The 24,046-nt window shown below is 35.4% G+C and overlaps 1 protein-coding gene across 1 annotated transcript in view; it reads left to right on the forward strand.

The window, feature by feature from the left end:
- Positions 1 to 24,046, forward strand: part of LOC121735351 (protein jim lovell) — a 37,385-nt gene that overhangs the window by 8,215 nt on the left and 5,124 nt on the right. The window lies entirely within an intron of this gene.

Consider the following 24,046-nt stretch of genomic DNA (forward strand, 5'->3'; position numbering starts at 1 on the left):
ATCATTATATCTTCACCTTAAAAATACAGCGGCAACCAATCGCCACGAATAATATGATCACCAGGTTGGGGAAGTAGCTCAGTTAAGCTAAAGCACCCCGGGGATATGGGCGACTAGTTGTGCTAACCCTACCCACTAAAACCACCTGCGATTTGCCTTTAGGGATGTTCTGGATTTGTCAAACACAGAGGCTCCCTCCACGACCGGACGGTCTTCTTCAAAAGGGAGCACACTACCATCACAGTAAGAGAACGCTTCGGCAAATTGAAGAGTTCCCTTCGGCGTCGAGACTAGCAAAGCCGGGTAGGTTCCAACCTCACCGATTTTCCTTTAGCCGTTTACGGAGGGATGTTCTGGGTTTGTCAAACACAGAGCTCCCTCTACGACCGGACGGTCTTCTCCAAAAGGGAGCAGACTACCACCAAAGTAAGGAAACGCTTCGGTAAATTGTAGAGTTCCCTTCGGCGTCGGGACCAGCTAAGCCGGGTAGGTTTCCAGCCTCACCCAGAGCCCCAATTATATTGAAATTTGGAGGTTCGCATAATGATGCCTCCCCACTCCCGATGCGGAACAGAGAATAGCTCATTATCTTTGTTACTCTATGGCCCAATGATCGTATGCCTCGTGGCTGCTTTTACATGCCTTTAAACCCTCCGGAACTCCTACTGCAGGCCCTGACGTCCTCTCTGGAACGAGGATGAGCAACTTGGCGAAGACCTTCGTAACCAGCTGTCACGATGGTAGAGCAATAGCTGCCGCCTAGGAGACCGTGCAACACCTCCTGGTAACCCTCACCACTACATTGCAAAGAGTAGCTGCCGCCCGGCTAATGCCCGCCTTATTACTACGAAATTAGTTACGGAATCTGCCTATATTGAACCACCGTACAGAGCTAAGCTCTGACAGACTGAATTCTGGCGGCTATACTCTGGAGAGTATAGCTGCAGCTGTGGTCCCTACATTTAAGCGTCGGACTCATTTTGACCTTCGACCCTCTGATAATAAGTGCTCCGGGCGCTTTTCTTCAGGTTCATGGAAGAGCAGGGCTTCAGTATGTACTTATGTAATATATCAATATATGTTTTTTATTTTAAATGATTATTATGATCTTTGTCAGATAAAGTCAAAATTCTATGGAAAATTGGGATATCAATTAAAAATTAAGAATAGATAATATTGTTAAATGATTTTGGTAATTAACACGTCATAATAATAGCAAAAGCTTAGTTACAGTGAAACAAAATATATAATATTTGAATTTTCTAATAAAAAAATGCAACCTTTTACTAAATTGTTTGATTTCAAAACCGCGTATCTTTAATATTAAGCCTACTTATTTTGTAACTACTTAATACAAAAAAGCGTAAGTGTTTTTGACTTGACTTTATACAAAACCTAAGCCAATTGCGAACAAATTTACGTTACTAACTACTAAAGGAAAGTACAAAGAACTAGCTGTTAAGTTCAGTCGGTAATAGGAGTCAAAATAGCTGAGATATTCAGTTTTTTCTCCCTCCTGTAAAATCATCAAAAAGCAGATACGCGGTATTTACCAACTGCTCATACGCGGTATCGCACGCGCAGCGACGACATAAGATAGCATTACAATCACTTTTGAAAATTATCTCTAATCGATGTAAAACTATGATGTGATGTTTTAAGTATTCTGTACATAGGCTCTGAGTCGTAGCTCATTTCATCCTTTTCGGTATACCTTAACCTTTAATTTCTAAATGTGTCGATTCTAGATTAAGTGAAGAACTAGACCTAGACTTTGCCCTGAAGTTGATAATCCCAATTCAAAGACGGAGACTTTTTTGTCGCACGTGGTTTGTTTAAACCTCTATCTTCACAACGTCAAGGTAACCAACATTAGTAGTACACGCGATGTGATGTACCGCGTCTCAAGGGTGGCAGAAGACATAAAAACTCCGACATTGGCACGAAGCTGCGCGCACGCAAGGGTGACTCGGTGCACCATGATTTGCACGACAACTATTTATCGGTGATGAGAGATAATGAGAAGGATCTAGAAAAATATTAATTACCTTTTTCTTTTACCACTAGCAAATATTTTTGACGCAAAACCTATGGCTTCTAATCTGATTAAAATAGATATTTGTTTGCCGTGAGACCTTGTTGGTATAGTGTTAAAAATCCGTTATTTTATCAGAAAAAGTTATGCATAATTAGTAGTACATAATATAAGTATATGGCGGATTAAAATTACGTTGCATTATTTTAAAAATACCTAATAGATCACAATTTACAGTAACACTAACAATAAATTGACGTAGCCCCACCAAATATTATACCATGGTTGACCATGGATGCCCATGTTGTATATGGATTAGTTTTATAATAGCAGTTATGGTTTAATTTATGTAGCTAGTTGAACACCAAACATTATATAAACCACTATGCTGCTAACTTTTAGTCTCAACTCGTCCCACATGTAAGTACACAACTGGTCACCCTAATCGAAGATGACAGCGAACGTTGCGCGTGCGCATTTACATTCAATCGACACCGATGGTGCTTGTGACCTACTTGCTGTGAACATTGTCGTGTAAACTGCCCTTTACAACACAAAGTATCACATTAGCACAGTATACGAAATGTTTGTGACTAAATTGTATATGGTAAAGAAGAACGTATAGAAGATTCAAAATTGATTTCATAAATGAATGCAAAAGTCAAGGAAATATATCAAAGCGTAAAATAACTGACTTGTTTTTTTTTTATGAAATAAGGGGGCAAACGAGCAAACGGGTCACCTGATGGAAAGCCCATTCCATCGCCCATGGACACTCGCAGTATCAGAAGAGCTGCAGGTGCGTTGCCGGCCTTTTAAGAGGAAATAGGGTAAAAGGGGAGAGTAGAGAAGGGAAGGGAATAGGGGAGGGTAGGGAAGGGAAGGGAATAGGATAGGATTGGGCCTCCTGTAAACTCAGTCACTCGGCGAAACACAGCGCAAGCGTTGTTTCACGCCGGTTTTCTGTGAGAACGTGGTATTTCTCCGGTCGAGCCGGCCCATTCGTGCCGAAGCATGGCTCTCCCACGTGTAACTGGGCACAAAGGATAAAAATTCTTTATTATTTAAATCTACCTCACCAAAAAATAAAATAAAACATAGGCTAAGCCGTTCGCTTCTTCTTTAAATTACGTTTTGCCATATTTTTTTAATTTCCAGCCAGTGTCATGGACCATGGTATTCTTTTTATTGCCAGTAAGTGGCGACAGATAAACACCGTGTATCGTGCCAAGTATTAATTACACTGTGTAGCATTGTGTAAACTGTTTTTGCGGCGTCTAACGTGTGTAATATTGACTGGAACTAGTTAATTACTTATTGTTAAGATGAGAGTAATAGTCTTAGGTTAAGATTGTTTATCTCGTCAATAATATTAATCTCATATTGAATTATATTGAATATATTGAATTTGATACGTAATAGAATAAAATATTAAAAATACGCCATAATAATTATTTTTTATAAATAATTATTATGGCGTATTTTTAATATTTAAATGGTTGAATTGTTAAATTGTTTGCTTTAGGATTCTTCAAATTAACAAAGGAAGAAAATGTGGAAATATACAATAGGTGAATCACTTAAGTAAATAACAATATAACAAATAGTAAAAGACTCGTCTCACAAGTTCACAATGCAACGCACGTACTGAACATTTGGACACCTGCAAGAAAAAAAATTAAAACACCAAAAAAACAGATAAAAATGTATTGAAATAGTAGCTTCCTTACTCCTTAGTAATAAAAATATTTAGGCAGCGTAAAAGCTATACACATTAACGTCTGATTGCTTTGCTTAGCATTTGGAAACGTCACAATATCACAGACAAACTGCGGACGCTGCTTGAATATCTATATATTAATATGTGAGCGAAAAACTTTGTATCCCTTTTGACGAACAATGGGGAAACTTAGGTGAATGAAATGTTGCACAGTTATAGTTTATATTATGAAGGAGTGCATCAAACTAATATTATTTGAAATTATCTTTTTATCATATATATTTTTAACAAATAAAACATTACACACACTACTACACACACACTAGGAAAAATGACAGATTTTTGAGTGACAAGCCTATACATACGAATAATACTCTTTTATTTATGATTGAAGTCTGTTGACAACAAGGTGACAAATTGAAAATGGATTATAGTTTTTTTATTGAATCTTAGTTACTATTAGATTAGACAATGCTTACACGGCCAGTCTGAGATCAGCTGAGTCCCATAGAGAAGAGTTGAACAAAATATGATAGTCAATATTCTTTTACAAAAATATATAGATAGCAGTCCTATTAATGTCGTTGAAACTAAGGTCGAATTTCGACCATTGGGCGATCTCTAGTTATATTTACTAGTTACTAGTTAAAAGGCATTTTGTAACACTTTCAACAATATCATCTAGGTATCGTATTTAAATGCCCTTAAGTCTTAACAAGGCTGTACCTTTGCGACGCGGTCGTTCTTTTTTCAAATTGACTTTTATCTATTTTACACAGGTTGGACACGCGAGCGAAACGCGATACTGATCTCGCGCCTATCTGGTCGATAGCGGAGTGACTTAAATGGGCCCTTGCTAGGGCTGCCACAGGCCCGGAAAAACAGGATAAGGGTTAGATGACATGCAATGTGACTAGAGTGTTAAGCCAAAAAGTATTTGCCAGTATTCGATAGCGATGTTAGATGTCAAGATGTATCGGATTTGACATAACGCTTCGCTAAGTGTCATGACGCTTCCGAAATCCGATGCGTTAGGGCCTAACATGGGCCTAATGGCTGGAATTTAAATGTATAGCCTAACGGTTAGGCTATACATTTAAATTCCAGCCATTCAAAAGTGCGTTACTTAATACGGAAGACATTGAATTTGCAGATTTGGCGCCCGTTTTGGACTGCCTATTTCAGTTTCTATGGCTCATTTAAAAACGCAATGTATCAAATCATCACGTTGCTTTGTTACTGACTCTTAGATTGGGCTATTTTTGGCAAGTTTCCTAAACATGTTATTCTTACATCTTATCTTCACCTAGAGGTTTCCCCTGATTATTCAACTAAATTAACTTTACTACGGACTTTTCTTAAGCCTAGCAACCCTAAGCATAATCTACACATAGGAAACTCGGGCGTTTCGCATTACGGTAGTGTTATAATAATTTATTGTGTACATTTCGATCGCAATTTATTCCGCAGGTGGGAGAAAGCGGGACAGATGTTAGCTACTGTTCCTGCACTAGATATAAATCATAATTAATTTATGGACGGTAATAAAACATTTGCATTTGCGCAATACGATATTGATATCTGTATACTATGTTTGATCTATGATCAATCTCATTACTGAACAGTACAGAGTGATTATAGTTCCTATCAGGTAATCAGTCGATAAATTGGAAAAGAGGGGTAACATGAAATTTTTTGTTAATACAAAAGATAGCAGACTTTTCTCATCACTCATAGAGAAATTAGACAGTAGGTACTGAGCATCACTGTTTTTATCTAAAGACTTCTTTTATTTAAAAAGTTAAATATTTCTTTCTTACATTTAGGGCCTGTTTCACCGCTTTCTGATAAGTGCCAGGATATCCACCACTTAACTTGACAGATGGAGTATGGAGAGTGAAGAATCTGTCAAACACCTTATCCTCAGATAAAGACTACACTATGTTTGGTTCTACCTATCAAGCGATTCTTCTTATGGATAAAATGAGGACAAACATTGTATAACTACATCTTTTAAACTGTCTTTATACATCTTTAAAGAGGGTTAAAAGTCACCAATTGTTGGACGTCCCAAAAGCCTTATGACAGATCGTCATTTAAATAAAAGTAATACGAAAGTACATTACAGTTTCACATGAAAGTCGCCGACGTCGACAATCAGGGTAATGTATGCAATTTAAAAACGCTAAAGAAAAAGATTGGATTGTTAACTGACAGAACTCATAGAGAACAAAAATTCCCATCACGCAACCGGAACTGGAATCACACATTACATTTAATTTTATACGAATTTAATAACGAGTGAGATGCCATTGTCTGCGGTGACCATGTGAAAAAACACGATTTTACCAGCGATAAAGAGGCGCCGACAATTAGAATGCGTACCCGCTGTGTGCTTAATATAATCTATAATCCATATATCTATCCCTCTTACTCATTACCTTCATTACGGTAGTCGTCACACGTTCCAAATCCAAATTGATTCCCGCCGTTAAATTAAAAAAAATACCCGATACGCGACCTAGCATGACCGCGACGCGAGATCTCCGATAAAAGAACGAATCGAAAACTTACGTGTCATGCATGTGCCAGTCTATTTCACAGCGGCTATCTTGGGAATCGAATTTCGAACGTAATTATATTCAAAGGGCAATCGACACAGTATTACCATAGAGTTATGATTGATTTTTTTCGCGCCGATTAAAGAGGGCAGTGATGGAAACGATTCGTCCGAGTGATTTGACAAAAACCGTGCAGTCGAAAATGCTGGGTGACAAAAACCTTTCATACTGGCTGGATAATAAAAAGCGCACTTTTTGTGTTCCGTTTATAACATTGAACCGTTTATTGTCTACCGTACTTTTTAATACTCGCCGATTACAATTTGTGTATTCGAGTTCATTAGGAAACCCATCGAGTGCTCTAGATTCCAGATTTCACAATTTTTTTCTTTTCTCCTTTGACACTTTTATGTTACACCAAACAACTTTTTTTAATCTATTTTTGTAAAAGGGATTTCATATTTTGTAGGTTATTTCTTCATCGATTTGAAACACACAGGTAAGTAGGTATAAGCTTCCAAAAACGATTACACGAAGTTTGTGTGGCAGACCGCAAATGCGATGGGAACATGTATCTAACCACATTCGTGTTTTGCTTATATCTGTTACTCCATAAGTTTTTTGTAAGGTTTTAAGTTTTTTGCTGGTAAAAACGAATGTTCCAAGTTTAAAACTAGCCAAGCGAGTGTCGTGCTATAATATATTTCTTTCGGATTTAAAATTCAGACAAACGGTACAGCCGTAATTAAAACTATCCGAAATTGGAGTAATCTCCATACCTATCAAAATCTGTTTAAATTTAAAAGCGGGAACAAGTAACATACAGGTAGCTTCACATTTTATAACGTTACTTGTAATATTTGTAATATTAAAAGTACCTACTAATATTGTGTAATATTAATATTAATCGTACACACATATTTTTATGAATGAATTTCCACGTGATGTGGGCGTTATTATTCATATGTTATGAGCGGAATATACATGGAATTGTATCAATGTGAATCACCCACTGAGTCACTAGCGCCGGCAATTTAGAATCAATCCGACGTTTTTGCTGTCGATACTTTCGATATGTGATCAGGGTTGTCGCGAGAGAGAAGTCGATTTTTTTTGTTTTGATATCGATATTTTTGTTTCTATAATTAAAATCGATATGTGAAAATTTTGTATAAGCACTACTAATGTGATGTATTTTACTCCATAAACGGCTGAACCAATTTAAATAAAATTTTGTATTTAGATGCTTTAATGCCGGAAAATTACAAATAAAGTTTTTATCGCAAATGTAGCCTGTTGAAATACGAGTATGTTCCATTTTTTAGTATATTTTTAGTTACAAAATAGAATTAAGGTTAAAAGTAGCTCGTATAGTTTTACGTCATGAATTTCTATCACTACTGAAAACGTAAATGTCAGGAACTGACTCACCATACGTACATTATACATGTATAAAACCATACAATATTCCAATAAATCAACCGCAAAATAAATGTGTCATAACTTACACGTAAATAGAAAACGGAAAACATGGTGACTCGTGAGGTAGACCCATGTGTCTGAGAAAAATTACAATCTTAAAAGAAATCTTACGGCCTCACTTTAAAGTTAAAACTTAGATACTTAACTTTAATTTAATGAAGATTTTAAAATAAACTCCTTTGTACACCTTTTTGTATATAATATTCATGAAATTGAATAAATAATATTATCCATTATTTTATTTTTATTTTTTTGATTTTTCGATGTACCTACTATAGGTCTACCAGAATCTGATGGCAAAAAGTGAGAAAATAAATTGACTCTAGCAAGGGTTTTGTTTTTCCTTATAGCGGCTTATTCTGTGTGTGAAACATGCAAATGCAAAAAAAACCAAAGATCAAGGATATTTTTTGAAAATCTGCCATCAAAATTTGCCATCAGATTCTGGTAGACCCTATAGTTGTCCTAATCTGAGATCTGCAGGAGTAATTTTATAGTGTCAAAAATGTACGCACATGAGAACACCCTTCTTGTTCTTTTATAATCGATAATACAATCAATAAACTTTATTAACAACGCTTCGACAGCCCTAGCACACATTGCAACATATTCATATATTTTTTTGTTAATGAAACAGTAATTACACTGTAATGTGTATTGTCATAACAAAAGGTTGTTAATGTATAATTAGAGATCACTTTCTGTTTCATTATTACGTAATGTTTGTCTAAAATAGCTTGACTCACTCGTAATAGATAAAATATGACATAGATTTAACATAAATAATTAATTCCTTCATTATAATTAAAAATACATAACAAAGATCTCATGAAACATTCTCATAAAATTTAATCAAAGTTTGTATTATAAACAAAAGCTTGTATGAATCTTATATCTTTAAGCAAGCAATTCTTGTATACTTATATAATATAACGAGCTTTTGCCCGCGGCTTCGCTCGCGTTATGAAGTATTATTATATAAAAATTTTCATGCCCTATTTTAAACCCTTGGGGGTAGAATTGATCAAAATCCTTTCTTAGCGGATGCCTGCGTCATAACATGCTGCATGCAAAATTTCAGCCCGATCCGTCCAGTGGTTTAGGCTGTGCGTTGATAGATCACTATGTCAATCAGTCACCTTTGAGTTTTAAATAAATAGATTCCTTCATAACAAAGATCTCATGCAACATTCTCATAAAATTTAATCAAAGTTTGTATTTTAAACCAAATCTTGTATGAATATTTTTTTTTTAGTCCATGAATGTTGCACGGCGGCTCCTATGGAAACTGTTCCCGTTAAAGGGGGTACCCTAATTTCTTACCAGTGTTGCCATATATACAGATTTCTCCGTATTTATACAGATTTTTGGTGAGTAATACACATAAGTACTGGATACAGATATTTATACAGAATTACAGAATTTTAACAAAATTATAAATTTTGTCAAGATTCAACCACGAAACAGGCTAAATACAGACACCATTGAAGGTCTTTTGCATTCAAAGTAACTGTTTGGTGCAAAGTAGGTGCAAAACCATGCTATAATCTAGAGGTTGAAGAAATTTAATAAAATACAAATGAAAATAATATTTATATCTTATTGCTATATTTTTTAGGGTTCCGTACCCAAAGGGTAATTTTGGTTTTATTTTATTATGTTAAGGGCCTGTTTCACCACTTGCACTCCCTGATAAGTGCTGGATACTTAACTTGACAGATAAAGTATGGAGAACCATGTCAAAGAAGCTGTGGATAGCCTATCCGGTACATAATCAGGAAGGGGTAAAACAGGCCCGTAGTGTGTTTAATTTTTTCTATCAGATTTAAATTTTTTAATTGAGATAAATTGTTACCAATTTATGTACATATTTTTATTTATTTTACGATTATCACCTTATCACATTAATACGTATCCCTTTTTTTCATAAAAAAGCATAGATAATGATTAATAAGTAATTTTTTTGTTGACTTTAATACAGATTTTATACAGAATATTGAGACAATATAACATACATATTTTATACTGATTTTAGCAGTTCCCACTACAGATAAAAGGTTGAAACCATCTGGCAACACTGTTTCTTACCTTTTATCGCGATAAAAATTCTACTGTATACCCGTGGCAGAGTTAAACAAAATCAGTCCAGTATTTACGTAGTAAAAATTGCTGTTTATAATTTTATATAATAATATAGCTTCCACACCGGTTTCGGTGGCCGGTTTCATTGAAACCAGGCTAGCTACGCAGGAGTAATTTTATAGTGCCCAAGTGTGTGCGCAGTACACAAGAGCACTCTCTATTCCTTTACTCTCATACTCGTAACCCAGTGGGACGGAAGACCGACACGACTGGCGAGAGATCAGGCGCAGGACCGACTTTTTACATGCCCATCCGACGCATGGATCATCTTACTTGTCAGACAATCAGGTGATCAGCCTGCATCGTCCTAACCAAACTTTGGAATAACATGTTTCCAACGCGGGAATCGAACCCACGACCTCCGAGTAAGGAGCCGCGCTCTATACCACTAGACCACGGAGGTGTTTAATAATTTTAGACTAGTACTTAACCGCCGTACTCAGAGACATTTAATTACGATTAGCCTTCAATTAAATGAAGAGTTTGACAGATAATGTACGGGGCTTATGTCAAAATTTTGAATTAATTACATTTAAGTAGGTAATTAATGTTATGAGACTAGTATTTAATCGAATTTACATTATTAAACCTAATAGCATAGATATTAAATTGGTTGCCTACAGAAAAGAGGTTGTATTGTATGTAATTTACACACGCCGCTTACTTTCTCTGCAACGAAATCGATTTTTTATTCCACATTGTTACCACTCAAATCGATTCTGGACCACAATCGTTTTGGGTATACACTATACGCGATAGACATACGTAACGGAAGTGAATTGAATGGACCACATAACGTTTGCATACTTTGATTCATTTTATCGATATACTTTTCAATTATGTTACATCACTAGCGAACAAGCTCGACTTTTTGGCGTAGACTCTGTGGCTCAGTGGTTAGCGTTGGCACTCTAGCCAGATGTCGCGAGTTTGAACTTTGAATCAGGAAGACCAAAAATATTTTATTGACACTTCCTAATATACTTAAATAAACCTTCCCAGGAGTTCCACAAATATTTCAGGACTAAAATTAACCAAATTGGTTCAGCCTGACTAACAACTTTTAATTAATTTTATTTATAAAGATTGATAGATACCTATTTTTATATCTTATCTTATATCTTTAAACGAGCAATTCTTGTATATATATCGGCTCCAACGATTTTCATGTAATTTAGTATATAGGGTGTTTCGGGGGCAATAAATCGATCTAGCTAGGAATCATTTCTAGAAAATGTCATTTTCATCGGATACCGAGCAAAGCTCGGTCAAACAGCTAGTATATACTATATAAAAAAGCCTTCAAGAAAAGAGCATATTCCCTCTTAAAAGGCCGGCAACGCACCTGCAGCTCTTCTGATGTTGCGAGTGTCCATGGGCGACGGTAGTTGCTTACCATCAGGTGAAACGTTTGCTGGTTTGCCCCCTTATTTAAAAAAAAAGCGTGTTGTGTTGAATAGGATCCGAAGATACTTTTCCGTTTTGTAACGCGCTTTATGACGGAAAAAATTACTGTACGCCACATAAACGTTTAAGTAGCCTGTATTAAATTTTACAATATAATATTTCTAAAAATCTTACAATATAAAACTTTATCATATTATGTGAATAGCGCACATTCGTAAGGAAACTACGCCTCTAAAACGGCTTAGTGTGTGTTTTACGCACAAACACATTAACATTAACAGCCTTTGACAAAGCTGTCCTCTTTTTTATTCAGTCTGAGTGTACTATAATATCAGTGCTTGCAGTCGTACTGCAGCGAAAGACGCATAAAAACGATAAAATCTAGCCATGAAGCTTTTACTGCCAACTCATAATATTTCCGCCAGTTGTTTTCCCGTGCAAGTATGTCTGTATATATAACATCTCCTTTATTATTATAGAGTGGAAAGATTTGATTTTATTTTGCATAGACTTTAAAACTATTAGAACGGTTGATTATCTTATATCTTTAAACGAGCAATTCTTGTATATATATATATATTTAAATATATATATATATATATATATATATATATATATATATATATATATATATATATATATATATATATATATATATATATATATATATATATACAGTGTGTAACAAAAACTAGTGATAATACTTTAGGGTGGGTACATGTTCCTTGTAGAGAGTTCACTGTGAAAGTAGCAGCTCTGAAAGACGAATATTTTTTTTCACTTTTGTATGGGCAAGAGCCCGAGCGTCACGAGTTTCCCCATACAAAAGTGAAAAAAAATTTTGGTCTTTCAGCGCTGCTACTTTCACAGTGAACTCTCTACAAGGAACACGTACACACCCTAAAGTATTATCACTTGTTTTTGTTACACCCTGTATATATATATATATATATATATATATATATATATATATATATATATATATATAATTGGAATCTCGGAGTCGGCTCCAACGATTTTCCTGAAATTCAGTATATAGAGGGTTTCGGGGGCGATAAATCGATCTAGCTAGGAATCATTTTTAGAAAATGTCATTTAATTCGTGTTTTATCGAATACCGAGCAAAGCTCGGTCAAATAGATAGTAATTTACAATACATCCATTCATACTAATATTACAAATGCGAAAGTTTGTTTGTTTGTTACTTCTTCACGCCCAAAGCGCTGAACCGATTTTGCTGAAATTCAGTATGACGATACTGAGTCTTGGGATCTTTCCCAGGACCCGAAGTATGTATTCGAACACGAAGAAAATGTCATTTTATTCGTGTTCGAATACCGAGCAAAGCTCGGTCAAACAGCTAGCTCAGTCACTAGGTTCTATTATACAGTTAAGGCCATCCCCCGAGCAAACGACCTTGACCATACATTTGACGCGTTGCCGTCTGCCGAGATCGCACAAAAATCCTATTTTTTTTACTTATATTAGTTCAAAATTGATCTAAAAAAAATTAAAACGGGGAATATGTAGTTAATGAAATTGTCTATCTATTGTCGTGTGTTTCAAATAAACGTAATTTGTAAATACTAGCATAATATATATTCTGTGATACTAGGGAGATGCTGAAAGTATGCTTCAATTTTAATAAATTGGCATTACAACAAAAATAGAAAATTTAAAACGGGGAAAGAATGTTGATATACCTACTGAAGATTATTGCTGTATTTTATTATAACTTTGTAGCTTTCAAATTATGTGTTTATAAGGCTCTAAATACGGTAAATTACGGAATCACCGTAGGGGAAGGGCCTTAAGATACTTTTATTGCGGCAAGGCGTACGGTCTTCCTGGCCTATTTTTATATTGACTAGCTATAGCGAAGTGAGATGTCAAAAATCTATGGGATTTGACATAACGCATCGCAAGGTGTCAAGGCGCTTGCGATGCTTTATGTCAAATCTCATACATTCTCTAACATTCCACTTCGCTATCGAGACTGGCGAAAGCATTTTGGCTAAGGGGTATTTTGAAGTACGATAACGGAAATAAAAAGTTATACAATACTAGATGTAATGCCATGACCCAGTAAGTCGGTTATCAGTCATCTCTAATTACTACTTATTATAATGTAGTTACATGTAAGTATCAATTTAGGACATGTAGGTAGCTATTACTACCAACTATCGTTGCAATGCTTCAATGTTAGTCATTAGAAACAACTAAATATATGCTTTAGGCAATACTAGATGACGCCCGCAACTCCGTCGTTTTCCCGCAAAACCGTACATTTTTCCAGAATAAAAAGTATCCTATGTCCTTTCCCGGGACTCAAGGTATCTCTATACCAAACATCAGCAAAATCGGTTCAGCAGCTTGGGCATGAAGAGATAACAGACAGACAAACACACTTTCGCATTATTAGTAAAGAAAAGAACTCTCTTCAAATAACATACCTCCTTTTTTTTATGAAATAAGGGGGCAAACGAACAAACGGGTCACCTGATGGAAAGCAACTTCCGTCGCCCATGGATACTCGCAGCATCAGAAGAGCTGCAGGTGCGTTGCCGGCCTTTTATGAGGGAATAGGGTAATAAGGGAGGGTAAGGATGGGATGGGAAGGGAATAGGGGAGGGTAGGGAAGGGAATAGGGGAGGGGAGGGAAGGGAATAGGGTAGGGGATTGGGCCTCCGGTAAACTCACTCACTCGGCGAAATGTGTGAACGTGGTATTTCTCCAGTCGAGCCGGCCCATTCGTGCCGAAGCTTGGCTCTCCCACGTCTAAAAAGTATTACTTTTTGACTGACTTAAAAGTATTACGATCGATTACGTAATAAGAAAGTTTTGTTACTTTACCTCAATTAAGGTTTTTCTTTTTATGAAAATCTGAAATCTGATCCAAAGTCGACTTCAAAATTAAAACTTAGCGCAAAAGAGTTTTAAAAATAAAATTACCTATTCCATATTCGAAACAAAACGCTTTATATTGATTGTTCCGTATTAAAAGGTATTCCATTTTAACCTCCAGATGGAACACGAAAATTCTACCAGATAAAATAGATTCTGAATAACGTCTATTGGCGAGTAATGATAGTAGAACAATGAGCTTTCACACGCGTATGGAAAGTACTAAATCTTTGCTCAGACGCGAGCTTGTAAAATTAATATGTTGGCCATTCATTTATAATTATTTTCTCAGGCCGTGTGTGATCGGTCTTATGACTCTTAGATAGACTTTTTGATAGGGTTGTCACACAAAAATACAGTTATACAACGATAAATAATATACATAATAAATAATAATCTGTAATTTGGGCCCGTACCACGAAACTGTTTTGAGACTCAATCGTACGAGAATGTTGCGTCCTACTCTAACAAACGTGAAATGACGTTGTTAGAGCAGGACGTGGCATTCTCGTCCGATTGATTGAGTCACAAAACCGTTTCGTGGTACGGGCGCTGTAACGTTTGGTGATAATAATTTATATTAATAAATAAGTAAATAAATCAATATTTGGAAATGGACGTGAAGATGTAACAGACAGACAGACACACTTTCGCATTTATATCAGTGTAGATAAACAATAACGCGACGCTTTAAAAATTACACCAAAATTAAATCAAGTACATGGAAAATCTTGCACCAGTTATTTGGCTGATGCAAGTGAAAATTCCACGTGCTCGTTATAATGTGAACTCACGAGTGGTGAGTGGTGTTGAATCGAGGGCCCTCCTGATGATCAATCTCTGACTTGCATTATATGAAGATCGTTACTTTTCCCGATAACCACTTAAAAACATATACTTAAAGTACTTTAAAAAATTTGATGAGCGCCAAGTTTTATGTTATGAAAAATTGGAAAAAAGTTTATAATGATTTGATGTGTGTAATATCTTATTTATTTATTTAAGTATTAAACACACAGATTAACAAGATTATTTTATTTAAATTACAGTATTATTTTTAATGTAAATATAGTCATTACTTGTTTTAGCATAATGTTTCGAAGGCAAAAATAAAAGGAACGAGGAAATATGGGACACATTTCCTCATTTCTTTTATTGTGTTTTGAAGATCTAATTTCTAACTCAGCAATTATAAATCATTTCATTACAATATTTTATTTATCATTCTATGTTTATGAAAAACTTTCATCTTTAATTATATTAAAAATAAAAACAAAACGAGGGCTACTACCGAACCCTAATCGTAATTTCGTTCTTTTCATTTGATCTAAAACCCATACCCACATTAGTATATTTTATGTAGATTTTAATCAAATTCTCGTCTATTGTTCGATAGTAATCTCGAAATTTTCATGTGGCAGCCCTATTATCCAAATTGCGGCCGCTAATTCGAAAAGCTTGTGTGTATTGTTACGTATAGTCCGTTCAAAACTATCTTACCTCTGGTAACAATAAAATAAACCTTATGTCATCAGTATAAAGATCCTGTAACTAATTATGAAAGGCTCGAAACGGATTCAAGTATAGCTGATTATTTTACAATTTTTACACGCCAATCGCGATTCTTTAAAGATTTTACAATGTGTTTACGACGCAATCGCTACTGTTAATTGGAACTATACTGGGAATAACGTGTTTCTAATTTAAAATTCCCTTTCGAAACAATTAGCTATGTCATCTATACTAATATTATAAATGCGAAAGTATCTCTGTCTGTCTGTCTGTCTGTCTGTCTGTCTGTCTGTCTGTCTCGCTTTCACGCCAAAACTACTGAACCGATTGCAATGAAATTTTGTACACAGTTATTCTAGAGTCTGAGAAAGGACATAGGCTACATTTTGATGTGGGAAAATATCTTATTTCCATGAAAATATCGATGAAAATTACTTCGCATTGCGCGTGGCCAGCGCTCATCCCGGGGGTCCTGGGTTCGAGTCCCGCAGGCGGAACAAAAAGTTTTCAATGTTCCTGGGTCTTGGATGTATATTAAAATAATATTTCAAAAATCTTAAATATATTTTATGTATAATATTATAAAAAATCCAGAAATATATCGACGCGATGCAATATGAACATTTTAGTTCTAATACGATTCAACAGATGGCGCTTTTTTACTTCGTTGTAACATAGAACTAATCATACTTATTAGTTATTATGTTTTTGTTTATAGTTTTTAATACGTTAGAATATTATGTTTAATAATATTATCACTTGCTATAATAATAATCAATCTATCTTATCTTATAGAACTCCTACTGCATTTCTAAGGAGTTCGAGTGTGTTGTGTTGGCCTATATTCCATCCAGAAAATATATCAATGCAATCAACATTTTAATTCTAATATATGAAAACAGATGGCGCTTTATTTTTTACTTCATTATTATAACAGAACTAATCATACCTACTTTATTATATATTATTGTTTTTATTCATAACTAGCTGTTGCCCGCGACTTCGTCCGCGTGGACTTTAGTTTATAGCGCGCGGTGTCAACAAAATTTGTGTCAAATTTAAAAACTTTTTAAAACCCTGGTAAGTGGTACCCCTCTTAGGGCCGCGCAGCGCGCTACACCGGAATGGCAGCGCTGAAAGTGCTCGCCTCGCCGCTGCCATTCCGGTGTAGCGCGGCCCTTAAGAGGATACAACAGCGGCTAGAGAAATGAAAAAAAAGTACGTGTAATATCTATAGCTGTCTCCCTTACCTCAAGCCTATACCGCAGAACGCGATAGAGACAACTGCAGAAAATCCAGAAAATCAACGATTCGTTGTCCCCTGATTCCTTCTCCAAAACTTAACCGATTTAAGTACTTTTTTCATTAAAGATTAAAAAAAGGCTTGAGCTGTGTTCCTGTTTTGCTTTTTTTGTATAATCTAGCCAAATCTGTTTTCTGGACGTTTGAACACAGTGGAAAATCTGGCCATTTCTTTGGGTTTTTGAACGTTCATATCTTATTTAATAATTAAATTATGAAAAAAAAATAAAACATAGGGACATTGTATTAGTGGCCGTAGATATTCAGGAAAAAAAATATAACTCTACTAGCATTATCCAGGGAGGAAACAGGGACAACGTTTGTATGGAAAAAAGGGCGGTGTGGAATCCTCTTAATTAATCAAAATACCCAAAAACAGCTGTGCAGTGTGCACATAATCTGTACTAATATTATGAATGCGAAAGTATCTCTGTCTGTCTGTCTGTCTGTCAGTCTCGCTTTCACGCCAAACGCCAAAACTACCGAACCGATTGTAATGAAATTTTGTATACTGATAGTCTAAAGCCTGAGAAAGGACATAGGCTACTTTTTTACTGGAAAAAAGGGTTGTAAGGGTCGTAAATTTGTTCAAAAAATTCATAATAGATGGCGCCGTGCGTCTTCTACATCGCGCTGACGCTTGCTCAAAATTCTTTCTATAAGAGGTGGTATCATCTTACATTTAAGTCTCGATTTTTTTCGATTGTTATATCTATTCTACGGTATTAAATAACTCAGTACTTTATCTGTGCAGGCAGTGACGTAACCTTAATACCAAATTTCACCAACGACTGTTAAAGTTAATGCTCGAATTAGTATCACGTTAGCTGTTTCGTTTTTCATATGTATGAAAGAGAAGACAGGATATTTTAATAAGCTGTTAACACTAACAGACGTTGGTGAAATTGGGGCTAAACCTATCAATGATAAATAGTTTATGGGTAAAGTTGTGTAATTGGGGGGCTAAATAAGCTTTAAAATTTGGCATAATATATAAAGTTTAACATACAAAAATGAAGTACTTATTGTTTGCACACTGCACAGCTGTATTGATTTAATGGGTACCAGGGTTTTTTTATAAAAGCTTTTGACACCAATTTTGTTGACATCGCGCGCTATAAACTGAAGTCCACGCGGACGAAGTCGCGGGCAACAGCTAGTAATATTATACTATTATCAGAGTAGACAGTATGATAGAGTATGCCGACTTAGAACTGATGTTGAAATTTTTAAATTTGACGTATTATGACGAAAATCGTCGCTAGGGTTGTTAACATGTTACCTACGAATTTAAAACTACGACATATTCGCTGGACGTGTTCCTCTTTGGTCGTATTGTTGTTTGTGTTTTGGCACATGCGGTTAAAATTGTCAGAATCCAATTTTGAAATCTTTATTTTAAATATTTAAAAATAAATTATACCAGCCAGCGCGAGGCACATTCCGTTCATAATCCTAGTGAAACCCGACGAATTTGACAGATATTGAAACCTGTCCGTTTCTTTGCAGTCGAACTACTGGTAGTTGTCTATTGTGCTATTATGTATGAGTTATAACGTATTTGTTCAATGCATCTATTAGGAACTACTGGATCAATTTTTTTATAGAAAAGTAGATGAAACCACGGAGATGGACACAGGTTACTTTTTACCACGGAAATTATTACTACGCGTAACACACATAGGTATCCGCGCACCGCGCACGCAATAAATTTGACAAATTTCGTTGAAATTAAAAAAAATAACTTTTGTACGAAGACGCTTATAAAATACTAGAGGACGCCTGCAACTCCGTTGCGCCAAAACTCGTTTATCGCGCGGGAACCGTACATTTTTCCGGGCCAAAAGTATCTTATGTCCTTTCCCGGGAACCAAAGTAGCTCCATGCCAAATTTCAGCAAAATTGGTTTAGCGGTTTGGGTGTAGTGGATTTTATAAAGAGTGATACAGTAATATTCTACATTGGGCGTGAAGAAGTAACAGACAGACAGACAGACAGACACACTTTTGTATTTATATAATATTATAAGTTTATTTATTTATACATATATAAGTTTATATGAGTTTAATATAAGTAAAAAATATTATGAGTATGGATGTCTCTACGTTTTTTGCGTGACACACGCATGCAATATTTAGACAGATTTCGATTTAAAAAAAAAACAACTTCTGTACGAAGACGCTTACAAATGGCTCAAGGTCTCCTCCATGTCACTAGTATACACCATGATTTATGTATCGGGGACTTACACTGGACACGCGATGTCTCGAACAATGCAAGGATAGATCGACCTTATATCTAATTACTAACATCGACACTACAATAAACCCGATTCTTCTACTTTCGAGTCCTTGTACACTATCATGAGATTAGAGATAATTAATGCTGATTCCATACGACCTAGATTCGGTTAACGTTTACTGTTATAGACTAGACCGGATACCGTGCATTTTGTGTATTTTTTTTTTAAGAAATTATAAAAGTGGCGAATTGACACACTTAAATGTCATATAAAATGTCAAAAATTATGTTATATGAAATGAAATAGTTTATTATATCAAGTTACATAGACTCATTTGTTAGTAAAGGCTTAAATAAAATATTATGTTAGTAAAATTATCTTTATGCCTCGTTATTCTATAACCGTGTAACTAGATGAATTAACGCTTAACGTAAACGAAATGATAATTTAGCATTATGGTGGCCATGCTTATGGCTATTTGTGTTTACGTTTTTGTGAAGAGTATAATATTTTCAATTGCAAGATACCTGGTGTTTGTGCCAGCGATACAGTTATCGCTCGATTGTTTAGCAGAGCCGTTCATTCGTACATACATACACATAAATTTAAAACGTATCATTCATCTCCACAATGAACTTAATTAATTTGAAAAAAAAACACGATGGTATGAAAAAATTGCGAGATCACAACATGAGTTATTTTGTTGTTTACGCATAGAAAACAGGATGTGTAAGGATGACACGCGCGGCCTGACCGCCGACAACGTCCCGCCGTATGAATGGGCCCCCCTTAACCTTAACCCTTCACGTGAGGGGGACACGCGTGAGGGGGAGACTCGTGAATGAACGTGTGGAAGGGTTGAACTTTCCATTTCATATGGGGCGACGTATCGATCGAACTCTAACTTTGTTATAAACAACGTTCACTCTCGGCTGTACACACAAAGTGCTCAAATATGGAACAGTGTTCATAATGTTGTTTTGTTGTGTTCCATATTATGATCGCTTTTCTATATTTGAATACACTGTGTTGTTATTATGGATCGTCTTGAGTTATCATAGAAATATTTCCCGAGTATTTTAGACATTAGTGATTAGAGGAGTAAAAATAATAGGATTTGACGATTGTTTTTAAGATTTGACATAACTCATCGCAAGCGCCTTATTATAATAATATTTAATACCTTTCCCATATTAAAAAAAAACATTGTTATTTGCCGAGGATCATTGAAGGATAGTTACTCTGTAAAAAGGCCCATTCATGGCAGGACTGCACGGCAGTCCTGCAGTGAATGGGCCTCTTAAAAGATTTCGTAATTTTCCTCTACAATAAGTATCGGAAAAGGCGGAAAATGCTGTGTCGTAATTGTTTATGCTCGACCAGTTTCGGAGACAATTTAGAAAGCAGCTGCCTGACTGACCGCAAGCTACCTATTCTAGTAATCTAAACTCATTTAAAAAACTAATTTTGAATAGAAAATCACTTAGGTCTAGAAAGCCTGAAGCCTATTCTCACTTTCGTGATTCGTCGCTTATTAGATTAGTTGTATTAGGCATTCAGTAAACGGTGCATAACAATAAAGTTGAAATCTCTTTTAGCATTCGACTCGAGGTCGTGGGTTCGATTCCCGTTACAAGCAAGGTAGGTGAGGACAATGCTGGCTGATAACATACAAAGAAATTAGCCTGACATTAAATTACCGTACGTAACCCATATTCGGTTTTATAGATTTTAGTCTAACACTAGATAGGTACTTAAATATTCACCTTGCAATGATATAAAGTTCCTACCGTTCACATTAAACCTAGAATTTTCTTTGACAGCAGTTTACAGATAACGTACTTAATAACATAGAAGAAGAAGGATATTTCATAACCACAGATAATATAAATACACACATTAGACCACAGAGTATACGTACACTGTGTTTATGCAGGTGTAGTAAACTTGTTAATTAGAGCCTACGACGATATATGTGCAGGAAGCCAATTATTAGGAGTTTTAATACATATTGTATAATCGCCGCGGCCATTTTAGTGTTTATTTTATAGGCCGCCGTTCACTTTGCACACCCGGACCTTCCAGGACAGATAAGCGAAGCCCACATGTTTTGATCTGCAATTTTATCCTATGCAAGGCATTTGTATAGACGCATTCATTGTGAATGCAATATAGATTATATTGCATTCACAATGAAAATTTAAAAAGTAATAATTGAAAATGCTACTTAAGTTGTTATAATCTTGTAAAATACTTTGCCACTAATGTATCAAATTGAAAAAAAATAATTGGACTTGTCTTGTCAAATAATTTAAAATAAGAACTATGTTGTGTTTTTTTATAACAATAACTAAGTAGTTGTCAGCATTCAGCCTTGCGCATTGGCGTGTGCTGTGTTTTATAACTTCAATAAAAACGTTACCTTCGTACTGACACGACACTGTAATTTCTTTATTGTATTATTTTACTTCGATATTACATTTTTATTTAACATTTTCTCGGTACGATAAATGTTTGCTTAAATTTCTACAAACGACCGTGTGGTAACAACTAACACCTAAAATGAAATACTTAGGAATTGTTGTAACCATTCGGTCTTTGCATTTTCATGGTCTGAGGTCTTTGGAAAATCTATTTTTAATATCGTTTTTTTTCGTTTGAGAATCGTCGTGATCGAGAATAATTTCTCACTAATTTATCATCGTTTATTTACACATGTCGAGGAGAAATACGTGTTACCTAAAGCCCAAAGGACTTATATCACGCCATGAGTCATTTTTACGATGCTGGAAAAACAAATGTATTGTATTATGCTCGGGCCGCACCTGCGTAGCGCTTCGTGCTTAAAACGAACGTATCGTCTCATAGCACGAAGCTTCGTACGATAGACGCATGTGCGGCCGCGGCATTATTGTATTACCTAGTACTAGCTATGAATGCAACGCCCGCGACCCCGTTGCCACCAAAATTCGCGAGAGAACCATACATTTTTCGAAATAATAATAATAAAAGTATCCTATGTCCTTTCCCGGTACCAAATTTGAGCAATATTGGTTCAGCAGTTTTGGCGTGAAGAGGTAACGGACAGACAGACAGACACACTTTCGCATTTATAATATTATTACCTAAGTATTTATGGATAGATAAGTTACTATTCAAATTACCGTAGCAAATAGCAACAGTATTCTTGGAATCCAAAACGCAATCAAACTTAGGAAAAAATTAAGACGCAATTATATTGTCTGTCACTTGTGCGTGTTTTCCTTTGCTAGTTTGTAAAATAATTAGGTTTTAAGTTTCAAGTACTGCTACCATAATTTTATCCTCCTGGGCCGTAGCCCGTAGCTCATCCTTAGTTCCAATTTCACCAACTACTAGTGTTAACGGCTTGTTAAAATGTCGTGTCTTCTCTTTCATTCATAAGAAAAACGAAAGAGGTAACGTGATACTAAATACTAAACTTTAGTCGTTGGTGAAATTGGGGCTAAGTATTGAAATCTGTGCAACGATAGCTCAAAACACCTGTACCTACTAGTAAGTATACAATAGCGAAGGTATCGATTCGTCGCATTTGGTTCAACGGACGACACCTACAGTTTACCGTCTCTTAATCCCGCATTCATTATTTTAAACAATGAATCTTTTTTACTTTATCGGACTCATAATTGCTTTTTCTTTTAATTCATTCGAATGTTTGAGGATTCCGTAACTTTGTCAGTTACGTAAGTTTTTTTTAATTTGCAACTTAGTGAAAAAAGTTAAAAATATTGTTGAGTCTGTTGTTGTTATCGCAAAATTAAAGCTTAATTAAATTAATCCAAAACTTTTTAATCGAAAGATTTACCAAGACGTAACTTTTAAAACTGGACAATACAATACAGACTTATTATGTCGAGTTTTCGACTGCAAATGGCATGCAATCCATATTGATATCTATACAGAATGACTTACTACTAACTTAACTGAAGTAGTATGTAAAACTCCGCTATTTAGATAGCATTTTCATTAGTACAATCTGGAGAGGAATGAAAATATTTATTTTCCCCATTCGCCGAGTATTGTGGGCGGACGGAAGTTATATGTTGGCTTTCCTCTTCGTGCGCCTTATTACAAAACTTTTGTTAAAATATTAAAATATCATTGGTTTAAATAGGAAAGAATTGTGGTAATACGAAACGTTTCGGTTAGTTACCCGTTTGATGCACGTTACGCCATCTAGTATCGAGTAGACGAACTAGAATTCTCTTATTATAATAACTTATATGTAAATGAAATGTAATCGAGATTTCACATATTTTTTCGTCTTAAAATATTAAATAGGTTACGTTATTAGGCTATTACGTATAATATTGTATTTTGTCCATTTTGTTGACATTTCCGTCTACGTATGACGGTACTACGCGTAACACTGTAATAGTTATGGAAGGGCGAGTCCACCTGACACAAGTGCCTCAAGATACTTACTAGGTGGATCTCATCTCTTTTGTGTATGTAAAAAATTGTGAAATAAGGAAATAAATTATTATAAAAGTTCGTCGTCTTGCACCTTCATATTAATTATATTACTAGATGACGCTTGCAACTACGTTGCGCCAAAATTACTTTATCGCGCGGGAATCGCACATTTTTCCAAAATAAAAAGTATCCTATGTCCTTTCCCGGGACTCAAAGTACCTCCATGCCAAATTTAAGCTAAACGGCTCAGCGATTTAGGGTAAAAGATAGATAGACAGACGGAC

Source organism: Aricia agestis, chromosome 17, assembly GCF_905147365.1.
Source record: "Aricia agestis chromosome 17, ilAriAges1.1, whole genome shotgun sequence".
NCBI lineage: Eukaryota > Metazoa > Arthropoda > Insecta > Lepidoptera > Lycaenidae > Aricia > Aricia agestis.